The 5,653-nt window shown below is 47.2% G+C and overlaps 1 pseudogene; it reads left to right on the top strand.

Moving 5' to 3' along the window:
• The first annotated feature begins 656 nt into the window (after positions 1-656).
• LOC110315109 lies at positions 657-1,949 on the top strand (annotated as a pseudogene).
• Positions 1,950-5,653: the final 3,704 nt, after the last annotated feature.

Below are 5,653 nucleotides of genomic sequence, written 5' to 3'. Positions count from 1 at the left end.
CTGATGACATCTAGGCTGATCTCATACCTTAGCTATTGAGAAGCAGACAATGGCAAATGTAGCTGTGTTGTGTGCTCTTTTTAATCCCATCAGCCAATCGTTGTCTTTCTGTTGGTGATTTGAGACCATTTTCCTCCAAGTTCNACTGGAGTGTCCCCTTTGCCAATGAGGCTTCTCTATTTCTTTTTATTAATTATTATAACTTTTCTTCACACAGGTTGGTGGATATGGTAAGGTTGACAGAAGGAAATGGGATATCACTTAAATTTTATTAGTTTTTTTTTTCTTCTTTATTGGCACTATGTTGAACATAATGGATTGTTTTGTTCATCTATGTGCTCATGAAATTTATTCTGTTCAAGGTTCTATGGTTGAAACTTGCATCTTCATCCATGTGTGAAATTGTAGAGTACTGTTTATATGCACTATGTGGAAGATGTGCCTCTATCCTTCCTTGCCTGCTTAAGGCACCTTCTGATTTGTTAAAATAAAAGGCTTATAGCCTATAGCCTAAGGCAGAAAAGTAAGGTGAGACATCTGAACTGAGAGAGGAACTCTGGTAGATTCACTACCTAGACACAGAGGAAGTTGGAAGTTCAAAACTGATGAGAGGGGGTGTTGGGCGACGAGAGTGGGCCCAGTACTTGGTGCTCAGCATGCCAATGGTGGAAGAGCTGTACCACAACTACAGCATCCTCACCTATGCCACAGAGTAAATGTGTCAGCATAAAGATGCCTACCAAGTGATACTGGATGGTGTGAAAGGCAGCACCAAGGAAAAGCGATTAGCAGCTCAGTTTATACCAAAATTCTTCAAGCATTTTCCAGAACTGACTGATTCTGCTATCAATGCAAAGTTAGACCTCTGTAAGGAAAAATATGTGTCAATATGACACCAAGCAATTAAAGAGCTGCCTCAGTTTGTCAGAGGAGAAAACCTTCTGAGAGTAGCAAATATACTCACCCAGCTTCTGCAGACAGATGACTCTGAAGAATTTAATTTGGTGGACAATGATCTGTTAAGTATATTTAAGATGGATGCAAAAGGAACATTAGGTGGCTTGTTTAGCCAGATTCTTTTTTTGTTATTAGATATTTTCTTTATTTATATTTAAAATGCTATCCCGAAAGTTCCCCATACCCTCCCCACCCCTGCCCTGCTCTCCTACCCACCCACTCCCACTTCTTGGCCTTGGCGTTCCCCTGTACTGGGGCATATAAAGTTTGCAAGACCTAGGGGCCTCTCTTTCCAATGATGACTGACTAGGTCATCTTCTGCTACATATGCAGCTTGAGACACAAGCTCTGGGGGTACTGGTTAGTTCATATTGTTGTTCCACCTATAGGGTTGCAGAACCCTTCAGCTCCTTGGGTACTTTCTCTAGCTCCTCCATTGGGGGCCTTGTGTTTCATCCTATAGCTGACTGTGAGCATCCACTTCTGTGTTTGCCAGGCACTGGCATAGCCTCATACAAGACAGCTATATCAGGGTCCCTTCAGCAAAATCTTGCTGGCATATGCAATAGTGTCTGGGTTTGGTGTTTAGCCAGATTCTTCAAGGAGGAGACATTGTTAGTAAATGAGCAATTAAATTCCTATCAGCAAAATTCAAGATGCTCCTAGATGAAGTGTTAACTAAGGAAAGAAAGGAGTTCACACTCACTAAATTCAAAAAGGTCCTAGAAGATGTGACTGGTGAAGCATTTGTTTTGTTCATGAAGATACTGTCTGGGTTAAAAAGCGTACAGGCAGTGAGTAGAAGACAGTGGCTGCGAGAACTGGCAGCAGAACAGGCAGCAGAACAGGCTGACCTGGAGCAGACCTTCAACCCCTCAGACTCTGACTGTGTGGACAGACGACTGCAGTGCACCTGGCAGGCTGTGCCTCTGTCCTCTAAACATGTCCATTCTACAAGGTTTGTGACATATTTCTGTGAGCAGGCTCCTTAGGGACCCATCCCATCTACAGACATCAAAGCCCAACACTATTGCTGATGCCAAGAAGTGATTGCTGACAGAAGCCTAATATGGCTATTCCCTGAGGGGTTCTACCAGCACCTGACCAATATACATGCAGATACTCACAGACAACCATTGGACTAAGCCCAGGAACCCCAATGGAAGACCTAGGGGAAGGACTGAAGGAGGTGAAGGGGATTGCAACCCCATAGGAAGAACAATATCAACTAACCGGACCACCCAGAGCTCCCAGAGACTAAACTACCAACCAAAGACTACATATGGAGGGATCCATGGCTCCAGATACATATGTAGCAGAGGATTGCCTTATCTGTTATCAATGAGAGGGAAGGCTCTTGGTCCTGTGGAGGTTTGATGTCCCAGCATAGAGGGATGCTAGAGCAGTGAGGTGGGAGTGGGTAAGTGGGTGGAGGAGCACCCTCATAGAGGCAAAGAAAGGGATGGGAGGGTTGTGAAGAGGTAACTGAGAAGGGGAATATTGTTGGAGACCAGGTTGAGAAAACCCAGGCATCTTACATCCCAGGCATCTCACAGCCCAGGCATTTTACAGCATGCAGCTAAAAGCCATATAGTTCTTTGTTTGGAGCCAGTTGCCTCCTCTCTCCATTTGGTGGGAACCAGCAGGATTCCGGCCCTAAGCAAACATCAAGGACTGAGGGAATCTTCTCACATTCCGGAGCTGTCACCTGGGGCTGTTAGAAGAAACCAGACTTTGAGATTAGCTGCCGATATTCCGGAGCAGTGACGCCAAGGAAATGAGATAAATCACAAAAGTTTCAAACTCCCAATTAGCCTCCCCATTTGTACTTCACAGAGCTTTCTTTAATCACCCCTCGCTGTATTGTATAAAAACCTGGGCATTTCCCCTTAGTAAATGAGACTATGACAAACATGCATGGTCTCCGTCTCTTTCTTTATTCCCATTTCTCTCTAGGTTTGTGATCCCCCTCAAGGACCATGGAATAAAGTGTCCCGCAGGACAGAATATCATTTGAACTGTAAATGCATAAAATTATTTAAAATAATAATAATAACATTTGTAAGATCAGGAAAGGGATACTCAGCAGAAGACCAGGGAAACAGGTAGAGAACCACAGAAATACAGGGAGAAACAGAATTCTAAAACAATCTAGAAAAGGCCACAGAGCAAATTAACATTGAACAGGCAAGTGGATCAAAGAGAGAGGGGGGAAGAGGGAGAGGGAGAGGGAGAGGGAGAGGGAGAGAGGGAGGGGGAGGGGGAGGGAGAGGGAGAGAGAGAGAGAGAGAGAGAGAGAGAGAGAGAGAGAGAGAGAGAGCTTTGAGTGGGCAGCCAAGTCAGGGAAGGCCATGGAACCTGCCACTAGGAACCTGCCACTGCACATCTGTCTGCCTAGCTCCTCCATGTGCTGTCATCCTCACCATAGCCTTTGAAGAACCAGTCCAAGAAAGCTTGTTCTGCCACTGAATTGCTCAGCCTGGTATACCAGAGCCTCATTCACTACATCATATACCCATGGCACCACAGCAGGATGAGGCCCCAAGTGGATGGTGAACACAGGACCATACCACTCCCTGATCTGGTAAAGGGAGAAGTTGGAGAGGCCATTCCTGAAACTGCCCATGTCCTGATGTCAGGTATATAGATGCATTAGGATCTGGTGTCAAGCCTCTAACCTATGACTGCATCCTGACCTAGTCAGTCCTCTGCCTCAGAATCTGAGCCACACCAGGCATGCTCCACACCCCAAATGCACCATCTCTCTGTCCAGTACTACCTTTAAGAAGGAATCATAAAACTTCTTTGTGTCCAGTTCCAGAAAGTTGCCAAAGAAAGGTAATGGGGTGGGTCCTGGAGACATCTTCCCCAACAGTTTTCTCTACCTCAACACAGACATTGTGATCATGGCACTGAAGCAGGTCAGCACAACCACCAGGAGCATCCCAGAGGTCAGCATGGTGGCAGTGGGATGGACAGGCAGATGGTTATCTCTGGGATGGTGTATCTTTATACTCTAGGCTAGAAGGGTGGCTCAGGCTCCTGTTTAATAATTATCTCATTTTTTTCCTCCTACCTATTGCCCTGTCATGCCATTGCATTGGTTATGAAGCTGGCAGCAAGGAAAGAGGAGGGGGTCACATGTAGTGGATTTTAGGACAGAAGAAAGGTGTACCATAATGGGATGAGAGTGTGGATTAGGAAATTTCCAGAACTGAAGATGTAGTCAGCTCTGCATGTGAAGAAAGCATCCAGATAGAGGTTGAGAATCTCAAACAGAGAAAGGACACCACAGAGACATGGATTGGTAGTTTTAAAGAGAATCCAGGGGTTTGGGACTTTTATTTTGATAGCATGGGGCATGTTGCTGTGGATTCAGAAACCTTTAGTGAAAATACATCAGCAGTCATCCGGCACCTTTCCCACCCGAGGAGGGGTGTCTGCCTGGGAGGAGTCTCAAGGCCTGAGCTGGAAGGAGGGCCATCTTTGTTCTGGTGCACTGCCAGGGAGAGGGCAGCCTGGGGGAGTGACACAGCTTCTGAGAAAGATCCTGTTTCTGGCTATAGTAATCCAGTGCCTTTCCACCCGAGGAGGGGTGTCTGACTGGGAGGAGTCTCAAGGCCTGAGCTGGCAGGAGAGCCATCTTTGTTCTGGTGCTCTGCCAGGGAGAGGGCGGCCTGGGGGAGTGACACAGCTTCTGGGAAAGATCCCATTTCTGGTTCCAGTCATCTGGCTCCTTTCCCACAAAGGAAGGGTGTCTGCCCGGGAGCAGTCTCCAGACCTAAACCGGTAGGAAGGCCATCTTTGCTCCGGTGCACTGCCGGGGAGAGGGCGGCCTGCAGAAGCGACACAACTTCTGGGAAACATCCCATTTCTGGCTCCAGTCACCTGGCACCTTTCCCGAGCAAGGAGGGCTGTCCACCCGGGCAGAGAAACAAGGCCTGAGCAAGCAGGAGAGCCATTTTTGCTCCAGTTCACTTAGGCTCCAGTGTGCACTAGCAAGAGTGTGGACCGCAGAAGCTACACAGCTTCGGGACAGACAGAAGCAACCTAACTTCTGGGACAGACCATATTTCAGGCTCCAGGAATTTGGGCACCGTCCTTGCCAGAGGAAAGGTGGCCACCTGTGAGGGCTCTGTCTGCCAGAGCAGGTGAGAGAGTCATATTGTGTCCAGGGTCCCTCAGTGGCTAGTCTGCGCAGGTGAGTGAATAAACTGCAGAGGCAACACATCTTCTGGGATAGGCCATGTTTTGGTCCTACATGTTCAGCAAGGAGGCAGATATGAACATGAGGCCTCTGTGTACCTTCCCTGCTAGAGGAGAGCTTCCCTGCAGAGAGTAATCTGGCCACTGAGACTCGGGAGAGAGCTGGACTCCCAGGACTGCTGACAGAGGCTAACAGAAACACAGGAGGAACAAGGTCCAACAAGAGACAACTATAACAACTAACTGCAGAGATCACCAGATGGCGAAAGGCAAACGTAGGAATCTTACTAACAGAAACAAAGACCACTCGCCATCATCAGAACCTAGCACTCCCACCTCAGTCAGTCCTGAATACCCCCAACACACCTGAAAAGCAAGAATCGGATTTAAAAGCATACCTCATGATGCTGGTAGAGGACTTTAAGAAGGGCATTATTAACAAATGCAGGAGAACGCTGCTAAAGAGATACAAGTTCTTAAAGAAAACCAG

This window comes from Mus pahari, unplaced genomic scaffold (genome assembly GCF_900095145.1).
Source record: "Mus pahari unplaced genomic scaffold, PAHARI_EIJ_v1.1 scaffold_15101_1, whole genome shotgun sequence".
NCBI lineage: Eukaryota > Metazoa > Chordata > Mammalia > Rodentia > Muridae > Mus > Mus pahari.
Note: the sequence above shows the minus strand (reverse complement) of the source record. Positions and strands in the feature narration are given on the sequence as shown.